Here is an 11,625-nt window from a genome sequence, read left to right as displayed (position 1 = left end):
CTACATCATGTCATCTTATTTAAAGCGTTACTCTGTTCTCTTGAACTTAATACTCTAGATGCAGGCAAGAGTCGGTCGATGTGTGGAGTAATAGTAGTAGATGCAGCTTGGAGTCGGTCTACTTGACACGGACGTGATGCCTATATTGCATAATCATTGCCTTGGATATGGTCATAACTTTGCGCTTTTCTATCAATTGCTCAACAGTAATTTGTTCACCCACCGTACTATTTGCCTTCATGAGAGAAGCCTTGATACGTCTCCAGCATACCTATAATTTTTATTGTTCCATGCTATTATATTATCCATCTTGGATGTTTTATATGCATTTGTATGCTATTTTATATGATTTTTGGGACTAACCTATTAACCTAGAGTCCAGTGCCAGCTTCTTTTTTTCCCTCATTTTTGAGTTTCGCAGAAAAGGAATATCAAATGGAGTCCAAATGAGCTGGAAATTGTTGGGGAACATAACATGCAATTTCAAAATTTTCCTACGCTCATGCAAGATCTATCTAGGAGATGCATAGCAATGATAGGGGGAGAGTGTTGGGGAACGTAGCATGCAACTTCAAAAAAAATTCCTACGATCACGCAAGATCTATCTAGGAGATGCATAGCAACGAGAGGGGGAGAGTGTGTGTCAACATACCCTCGTAGACCGAAAGTGGAAGCGTTAGGTTAACGCGGTTGATGTAGTCGAACGTCTTCATGATCCAACCGATCTGAATGTATGGCACCTCCGAGTTCAGCACACGTTTAGCTTGATGATGTCCCTCGAACTCTTGATCCAGTAGAGGGTCGAGGGAGAGTTTTGTCAGCACGACAACATGGTGACGGTGATGGTGATGTGATCCGCGCAGGGCTTCGCCTAAGCACTACGATGCTATGACCGGAGGAGTAAACTGTGGAGGGAGGCACCGTACACGGCTAAGAGAACAACTGTTGTGCTTTGGGGTGCCCCCTGCCCCCGTATATAAAGGAGGGGAGGAGGAGGCCGGCCACCAAGGGGCGCGCCAAGGGGGTGAGTCCTACTAGGACTCCACTCCTAGTAGGATTCGGCCCCTCCCCTTTTTTCCCTTTCTCATGCACGGGAGAGAGGGAAGGAGAGGGAGAGGGAGAGGGAGAGGGAAAGAGGAAAAGGGGCCATGCCCCTCCCCCTTGTCCAATTCAGACTCCCTTGGGGGGGGCACCACCTTGCGGGCTCCCCTCTCTTTCTCCCCTATGGCCCATGAAGGCCCATTACTTCCCCGAGGGGTTCCGTTAACCTCTCGGTACCTCGATAAATATCTGAAACGTCCCGAAACCATTCCGGTGTCCGAATACCTTCGTCCAATATATCAATCTTTACCTCTCGACTATTTCGAGACTCCTCGTCATGTCTATGATCTCATCCGGGACTCCGAAAAATCTTCGGTCACCAAAACACATAACTCATAATACAAATCATCATCGAACGTTAAGCTTGCGGACCCTTCAGGTTCGAGAACTATGTAGACATGACCGAGACACATCTCCGATCAATAACCAACAACGGAACCTGGATGCTCATATTGGTTCCTACATATTCTATGAAGATCTTTATCGGTCAAACCGTAATAACAACATGCGTTATTCCCTTTTTCATCGGTATATTACTTGCCCGAGATTCGATCGTTGATATCCTCATACCTAGTTCCATCTCGTTACCGACAAGTCTTTTTACTCGTTCTGTAATACATCATCTTGTAACTAACTCATTAGTCACATTGCTTGCAAGGCTTATCGTGATGTGCATTACTGAGAGGGCCCAGAGATACCTCTCCGATACTCGGAGTGACAAATCCTAATCTCGATCTATGCCAACCCAACAAACACCTTCGGAGACACTTGTAGAGCATATTTAATTATAATCACCCAGTTACGTTGTGACGTTTGATAGCACACAAGGTGTTCCTCTGGTATTGGGAGTTGCATAATCTCATAGTCAGAGGAATATGTATAAGTCATGAAGAAAGCAATAGCAATAAAACTAAACGATCAATTGTTGGGGAACGCAGTAATTTCAAAAAAAATCCTACGCACACGCAAGATCTACCATGGTGATGCATAGCAACGGGAGGGGGAGAGTGTTGTCCACGTACCCTCGTAGACCATAAGCGGAAGCGTTATGACAACGCGGTTGATGTAGTCGTACGTCTTCACAATCCGACCGATCCTAGTACCGAAAGTACGTCACCTCCGTGATCTGCACACGTTCGGCTCGGTGACGTCCCACGAACTCCCGATCCATATGAGTGTCGAGGGAGAGCTTTGTCAGCACGGCGACGTGATGACGATGATGATGAAGCTACTGGCGCAGGGCTTTGCCTAAGCACTACGATGATATGACCGAGGTGGATTATGTGGAGGGGAGCACCGCACACGGCTAAGGGATCAATGGTCAACTTGTGTGTTCTAGGGTACCCCCTGCCCCCGTATATAAAGGAGCAAGGGGGAGGCCGGCCGGCCCTTGGGGCGTGCCAGGAGAGGAGGAGTCCTCCTCCTAGTAGGAGTAGGACTCCCCTTTCCTAGTCCTACTAGGAGGAGGAAGGGGAAAGGAAGGAGGGAGAGAAGATAAGGAAAGGCCCCCCCTTTCCTAGTCCAATTTGGACTAGAGGGGAGGGGGCGCGCGACCCTGCCTTGGCCGGCCCTCTCTCTCTCCACTAAGGCCCATGTGGCCCATTATTTCCCCCGGGGGTTTCGATAACCCCCCGACACTCCGATAATTATCCGGTGACCCCCGAAACTCATCCGGTGTCCGAATATAGTCATCCAATATATAAATCTTTATGTCTCGACCATTTCGAGACTCCTCGTCATGTACGTGATCATATCATGGACTCTGAACTACCTTCGGTACATCAAAACACATAAACTCATAATACTGATCGTCACCGAATGTTAAGCGTGCGGACCCTATGGGTTTGAGAACTATGTAGACATGACCGAGACACGTCAATAACCAATAGCGGAACCTGGATGTTCATATTGGCTCCCACATATTCTACGAAGATCTTTATCGGTCAAACCGCATAACGATATACGTTGTTCCCTTTGTCATCGGTATGTTACTTGCCCGTGATTCGGTCGTCGGTATCTCAATACCTAGTTCAATGTCGTTACCAACAAGTCTCTTTACTCGTTCTGTAATGCATCATCCCGCAACTAACTCATTAGTCACATTGCTTGCAAGGCTTATAGTGATGTGCATTACCGAGAGGGCCCGGAGATACCTCTCTGATACACGGAGTGACAAATCCTAATCTCGATCTATGCCAACTCAAAAAACACCATCGGAGACACCTGTATAGCATCTTTATAGTCACCCAGTTACGTTGTGATGTTTGATAGCACACTAAGTGTTCCTCCGGTATTCGGGAGTTGCATGATCTCATAGTCATAGGAACATGTATAAGTTATGGAGAAAGCAATAGCAACAAACTAAACGATCATCGTGCTAAGCTAATGGATGGGTCAAGTCAATGATGTGATCTCGTTAATCAAATGATAACTCATGTCTATGGTTAGGAAACATAACCATCATTGATTCAACGAGCTAGTCAAGTAGAGGCATACTACTGACATTCTATTTGTCTATGTATTCACACATGTACTAAGTTTCCGGTTAATATAATTCTAGCATGAATAATAAACATTTATCATGATATAAGGAAATATAAATAACAACTTTATTATTGCCTCTAGGGCATATTTCCTTCAGTCTCTCACTTGCACTAGAGTTAGTAATCTAGATTACATTGTAATGATTCTAACACCCATGGAGTCTTGGTGCTGATCATGTTTTGCTCATGAGAGAGGCTTAGTCAACGAGTCTGCAACATTCAAATCCGTATGTATCTTGCAAATCTCTATGTCTCCCTCCTTGACTTGATCGCGGATGGAATTGAAGCGTCTCTTGATGTGCTTGGTTCTCTTATGAAATCTGGATTCCTTTGCCAAGGCAATTGCACTAGTATTGTCACAAAAGATTTTCATTGGACCCGATGCACTAGGTATTACACCTAGATCGGATATGAACTCCTTCATCCAGACTCCTTCATTTGCTGCTTCTGAAGCAGCTATGTACTTCGCTTCACACGTAGATCCTGCCATGACGCTCTGCTTGGAACTGCACCAACTGACAGCTCCACCATTTAATAAAAAACATGTATCCAGTTTGTGACTTAGAGTCATCCGGATCAGTGTCAAAGCTTGCATCGACGTAACTGTTTACGACGAGCTGTTTGTCACCTCCATATACGAGAAACATATCCTTAGTCCTTTTCAGGTATTTAAGGATGTTCTTGACCGCTGTCCAGTGATCCACTCCTGGATTACTTTGGTACCTCCCTGCTAAACTAATAGCAAGGCACACATCCGGTCTGGTACACAGCATTGCATAGAACCTATGGCTGAAGCATAGGGAATGACTTTCATTTTCTCTCTATCTTCTGCAGTGGTCGGGCATTGATTCTGACTCAACTTCACACCTTGTAACATAGGCAAGAACCCTTTCTTTGCCTGATCCATTTTGAACTTCTTCAAAACTTTATCAAGGTATGTGCTTTGTGAAAGTCCAATTAAGCGTCTTGATCTATCTCTATAGATCTTGATGCCCAATATATAAGCAGCTTCACAGAGGTCTTTCATTGAAAAATTCTTATTCAAGTATCCTTTTATGCTATTCAGAAATTTAGTATCATTTCCGATCAACAATATGTCATCTACATATAATATCAAAAATGCTACAGAGCTCCCACTCACTTTCTTGTAAATACAGGCTTCTCCAAAAGTCTGTATAGAACCATATTCTTTTATCACACTATCAAAGCGTATATTCCAACTCTGAGAGGCTTGCACCAGTCCATAATGGATCGCTGGAGCTTGCACACTTTGTTAGCACATTTTGGATTGACAAAACCTTCTGGTTGCATCATATACAACTCTTCTTTAAGATATCTATTAAGGAATGCAGTTTTGACATCCATTTGCCAAATTTCATAATCATAAAATGCGGCAATTGCTAACATGATTCGAACGGACTTAAGCATCACTACGGGTGAGAAGGTCTCATCGTAGTCAACTCCTTGAACTTGTCGAAAACCTTTTGCAACAAGTCGAGCTTTGTAGACAGTAACATTACCGTCAGCGTCAGTCTTCTTCTTGAAGATCCATTTATTCTCTATGGCCTGCCGATCATCGGGCAAGTCAACCAAAGTCCACACTTTGTTCTCATACATGGATCCCATCTCAGATTTCATGGCCTCAAGCCATTTTGCGGAATCTGGGCTCATCATCACTTCCTCATAGTTCGTAGGTTCGTCATGGTCAAGTAACATGACCTCCAAAATAGGATTACCGTACCACTCTGGTGCGGATCTTACTCTGGTTGACCTACGAGGTTCGGTAGTAACTTGATTAGAAGTTTCATGATCATCATCATTAGCTTCCACACTTAGTAGTGTAGGAATCACTGGAACTTATTTCAGTGATGAACTACTTTCCAATAAGGGAGCAAGTACAATTACCTCATCAAGTTCTACTTTCCTCCCACTCACTTCTTTCGAGAGAAACTCCTTCTCTAGAAAGGATCCATTCTGCAGCAACAAATATCTTGCCTTCGGATCTGTGATAGAAGGTGTACCCAACAGTCTCCTTTGGGTATCCTATGAAGACGCATTTCTCCGATTTGGGTTCGAGCTTATCAGGTTGAAGCTTTTTCACATAAGCATCGCATCCCCAAACTTTAAGAAACGACAACTTGGGTTTCTGCCAAACCACAGTTCATAAGGTGTCGTCTCAACGGATTTAGATGGTGCCCTATGTAACGTGAATGGAGCCGTCTCTAAAGCATAACCCAAAAACGATAGCGGTAAATCAGTAAGAGACATCATAGATCACACCATATCTAGTAAAGTACGATTACGACGTTCGGACACACCATTACGTTGTGGTGTTCCGGGTGGCATGAGTTGCGAAACTATTCAGCATTGTTTCAAATGAAGACCAAACTCGTAACTCAAATATTCTCCTCCACGATCGGATCGTAGAAACTTCTTGTTACGATGATTTTCCACTTCACTCTGAAATTCTTTGAACTTTTCAAATGTTTCAGACTTATGTTTCATTAAGTAGATATACCCATATCTGCTCAAATCATCTGCGAAGGTGAGAAAATAACGATATCCGCCGCGAGCCGCAATGTTCATTGGACCACATACATCAGTATGTATGATTTCCAATAACTCTGTTGCTCGCTCCATTGTTCCGGAGAACGGAGTTTTAGTCATCTTGCCCATGAGGCATGGTTCGCAAGTACCAAGTGATTCATAATCAAGTGATTCCAGAAGTCCATCAGAATGGAGTTTCTTCATGTGCTTTACACCAATATGACCCAAACAGCAGTGCCACAAATAAGTTGCACTATCATTATCAACTCTGCATCTTTTGGCTTCAATAGTATGAACATATGTATCACTACTATCAAGATTTAGTAAAAATAGACCACTCATCAAGGGTGCATGGCCATAAAAGATATTACTCATATAAACAGAACAACCATTATTCTCTGATTTAAATGAATAACCGCCTCGCATCAAACAAGATCCAGATATAATGTTCATGCGCAATGCTAGCACCAAATAACAATTATTTAGGTCTAAAACTAATCCTGAAGGTAGATGTAGAGGTAGCGTGCCGACGGCGATCACATCGACTTTGGAACCATTTGCCACGCGCATCGTCACCTCGTCATTAGCCAATCTTTGCTTAATCCGTAGCCCCTGTTTCGAGTTGCAAATGTTAGTAATTGAACCAGTATCAAGTACCCAGGCACTACTATGAGCATTATTAAGGTATACATTAATAACATGTATATCAAATATACCTTTCACTTTGCCATCCTTCTTCTCCGCCAAATACTTGGGGCATTTCCGCTTCCAGTGACCAGTCCCTTTGCAGTAGAAGCACTCAGTCTCAGGCTTAGGTCCAGACTTGGGTTTCTTCACTTGAGCAGCAACTGGCTTGCTGTTCTTCTTGAAGTTCCCCTTCATCCCTTTACCCTTTTTCTTGAAATTGGTGGTCTTGTTGACCATCAACACTTGATGCTCCTTCTTGATTTCTACCTCCGTAGCCTTTAGCATTGCGAAGAGCTCAGGAATAATCTTATCCATCCCCTGCATATTATAGTTCATCACAAAGCTCTTGTAGCTTGGTGGCAGTGATTGAAGAACTCTGTCAATGACACTATCATCAGGAAGATTAACTCCCAGCTGAGTCAAGTGGTTGTGGTACCCAGACATTCTGAGTATATGTTCACTAATAGAACTATTCTCCTCCATTTTGCAGCTGTAGAACTTACTGGAGACTTCATATCTCTCAATCCGGGCATTTTCTTGAAATATTAACTTCAAATCCTGTAACATATCATATGCTCCATGACGTTCAAAACGTCGTTGAAGTCCCGGTTCTAAGCTTAAAGCATGGCACACTGAACTATCGAGTAGTCATCAGCTTTGCTCTGCCAGGTGTTCACAACATCTGGCGTTGCTCCTGCAGTGGGTTTGTCACCTAGCGGTGCTTCCAGGACGTAATTCTTCTATGCAGCAATGAGGATAATCCTCAAGTTACAGACCCAGTCCGTGTAGTTGCTACCATCATCTTTCAACTTAGCTTTCTCTAGGAACGCATTAAAATTCAACGGAACAACAGCACGGGCCATCTATCTACAACAACATAGACATGCAAAATACTATCAGGTACTAAGTTCATGACAAATTAAAGTTCAATTAATCAAATTACTTAAGAACTCCCACTTAGATAGACATCTCTCTAATCATCTAAGTGATCACGTGATCCATATCAACTAAACCATGTCCGATCATCACGTGAGATGGAGTAGTTTTCAATGGTGAACATCACTATGTTGATCATATCTACTATATGATTCACGCTCGACCTTTCGGTCTCAGTGTTCCGAGGCCATATCTGCATATGCTAGGCTCGTCAAGTTTAACCCGAGTATTCTGCGTGTGCAAAACTAGCTTGCACCCGTTGTATGTGAACGTAGAGCTTATCACACCCGATCATCACGTGGTGTCTCGGCACGACGAACTGTAGCAACGGTGCATATTCATGGAGATCACTTATACCTTGAAATTTAGTGAGAGATCATCTTATAATGCTGCCGCCGAACTAGGCAAAATAAGATGCATAAAGGATAAACATCACATGCAATCAATATAAGTGATATGATATGGCCATCATCATCTTGTGCCTTTGATCTCCATCTCCAAAGCACCGTCATGATCACCATCGTCACCGGCTTGACACCTTGATCTCTATCGAAGCATCGTTGTCGTCTCGCCAACTATTGCTTCTACGACTATCGCTACCGCTTAGTGATAAAGTAAAGTAATTACATGGCGATTGCATTTCATACAATAAAAGCAACAACCATATGGCTCTTGCCAGTTGCCGATAACTGTGTTAAACAACATGATCATCTCATACAATAAAATTTAGCATCATGTCTTGACCATATCACATCACAACATGTCGTGCAAAAACAAGTTAGACATCCTCTACTTTATTGTTGCAAGTTTTACGTGGCTGCTACGGGCTGAGCAAGAACCGTTCTTACCTACGCATCAAAAACCACAACGCAGTATAGTGATTACTTTTTGATCTTTAAAAAGAACCCTATTCATTGAATCCGATTCAACTAAAGTTGGAGAAACTGACACCCACCAGCCACCTATGTGCGAAGCACGTCGGTAGAACCAGTCTCGCGTAAGCGTATGCGTATTGTCGGTCTGAGTCGCTTCATCCAACAATACCGCTGAATCAAGAATCAACTAGTGACGACAAGCAGTATATATATACCCACGCCCACAACTCCTTTGTGTTCTACTTGTGCATATAACATCTACGCATAGACCTGGCTCGGATGCCACTGTTGGGGAACACAGTAACTTCAAAAAATTTCCTACGCACACGCTAGATCTATAATGGTGATGCATAGCAACGAGAGGGGAAGAGTGTTGTCCACATACCCTCGTAGACCGTAAGCGGAAGCGTTATGACAACGCGGTTGATGTAGTCGTACATCTCCATGATCCGACCGATCCTAGTACTGAAAGTACGGCACCTCCGCGATCTGCACACGTTCGGCTCGGTGACGTCCCACAAACTCTCGATCCAGCTGAGTGTCGAGGGAAAGCTTCGTCAGCACGACAGCGTGATGACGGTGATGATGAAGCTACCGGCGCAGGGCTTCGCCTAAGCACTACGACGATATGACCGAGGTGGATTATGGTGGAGGGGGGCACCGCACACGGCTAAGGGATCACCCTGCCCCAGTATGTAAAGGAGCAAGGGGGGAGGCCGGCTGGCCCATGGGGCGCGCCAGGAGAGGAGGAGTCCTCCTCCTAGTCGGAGTAGGACTCCCTGCTACCTCTTGAGCACTATGTTGGTTTTCCCATGAAGAGGAAAGGGTGATGCAGCAAAGTAGCATAAGTATTTCCCTCAGTTTTTGAGAACCAAGGTATCAATCCAGTAGGAGGCCACACGCAAGTCCCTCGTACCTACACAAACAAATAAGAACCTCGCAACCAACGCGATAAAGGGGTTGTCAATCCCTTCACGGTCACTTACGAGAGTGAGATCTGATAGAGATAATAATGATAAGATAAATATTTTTGGTATTTTTATAATATAGATTGAAAGTAAAGATTGCAAAGTAAAATAGATTGGAAACTTATATGATGGAAAATAGACCCGGGGGCCATAGGTTACACTAGTGGCTTCTCTCAAGATAGAATAAGTATTACGGTGGGTGAACAAATTACTGTCGAGCAATTGATAGAAAAGTGAATAATTATGAGAATATCTAGGCATGATCATGTATATAGGCATCACATCCGTGACAAGTAGACCGACTCCTGCCTGCATCTACTACTATTACTCCACACATCGTCCGCTATCCAGCATGCATCTAGAGTATTAAGTTCATAAGAACAGAGTAACGCATTAGGTAAGATGACATGATGTAGAGGGATAAACTCAAGCAATATGATATAAACCCCATCTTTTTATTCTCGATGGCAAAAATACAATACGTGTCGTTTCCCTTTCTGTCACTGGGATCGAGCACCGCAAGATCGGACCCAAAGCTAAGCACTTCTCCCATTGCAAGAAAGATCAATCTAGTAGGCCAAACCAAACTGATAATTCGAAGAGACTTGCAAAGATAACCAATCATGCATAAAAGATTTCAGAGAAGAATCAAATATTTTTCATAGATAGACTTGATCATAAACCCACAATTCATCGGATCTCGACAAACACACCGCAAAAAGAGTTACATCAAATAGATCTCCAAGAAGATCGAGGAGAACTTTGTATTGAGATTCAAAGAGAGAGAAGAAGCCATCTAGCTAATAACTATGGACCCGAAGGTCTGAAGTAAACTACTCACACATCATCGCAGGGGCCATGGAGTTGATGTAGAGGCCCTCCGTGATCGATGCCCCCTCCGGCGGAGCTCCAGAAAAGGCCCCAAGATGGGATCTCTTGGGTACAGAAGGTTGCGGCGGTGGAAATTGGGTTTCATGGTGCTCCCGGATGTTTTCGAGGTATGTGAACATATATAGGAGGAACAAGTAGGTCGGTTGAGCCACAAGGGGCCCACGAGGGGGGAGGGCGCGCCCAGGGGGGTAGGCGCGCCCCCTGCCTCGTGGACACCTCGTTCGTTTCTTGACGTCCACTCCAAGTCCTCTGGATCATGCTCCTGAAGGTTTCATTCCGTTTGGACTCCGTTTGATATTCCTTTTCCGCGAAACACTGAAATAGGCAAAAAAAACAGCAATTTGCACTGGGCCTTGGGTTAATAGGTTAGTCCCAAAAATAATATAAAAGTGTAAAATAAATCCCATTAACATCCAAAACAGATAATATAATAGCATGGAACAATCAAAAATTATAGATACATTGGAGACGTATCACTCCCCTTTCCTAGTCCTACTAGGAGGAGGAAGGGGAAAGGAAGGAGAGGGAGAGAAGAGAAGGAAAGGGGGGCGCCGCCCCCCTTCCCTAGTCCAATTCGGACTAGAGGGGAGGGGGGGAGGGCGGCCCTGCCTTGGCCGGCCCTCCCTCTCTCCACTAAGGCCCTTGTTGCCCATTAGTTCCCCCCGGGGGTTCTGATAACCCCCCGGTACTCCGATAATTATCCGGTGACCCCCGGAACTCATATGGTGTCCGAATATAGTCATCAATATATCAATATTTATATCTTGACCATTTCGAGACTCCTCGCCATGTCCGTGATCATATCCAGGACACCGAACTACCTTTGGTACATCAAAACACATAAACTCATAATACTGATCGTCACCGAACGTTAAGCGTGCTGACCCTACGGGTTCGAGAACTATGTAGACATGACCGAGACACGTCTCCGGTCAATAACCAATAGCGGAACCTGGATGTTCATATTGGCTCCCACATATTCTACGAAGATCTTTATTGGTCAAGCCGCATAACGATATACGTTGTTCCCTTTGTCATCAGTATGTTACTTGCCCGAGATTCGATCATCGGTATCTC

The sequence above is a fragment of the Triticum urartu genome, chromosome 5A, assembly GCF_056163025.1.
Source record: "Triticum urartu cultivar PI428250 chromosome 5A, HENAU_Tu73, whole genome shotgun sequence".
Lineage (NCBI taxonomy): Eukaryota > Viridiplantae > Streptophyta > Magnoliopsida > Poales > Poaceae > Triticum > Triticum urartu.
This window is presented reverse-complemented; position numbering follows the sequence as displayed.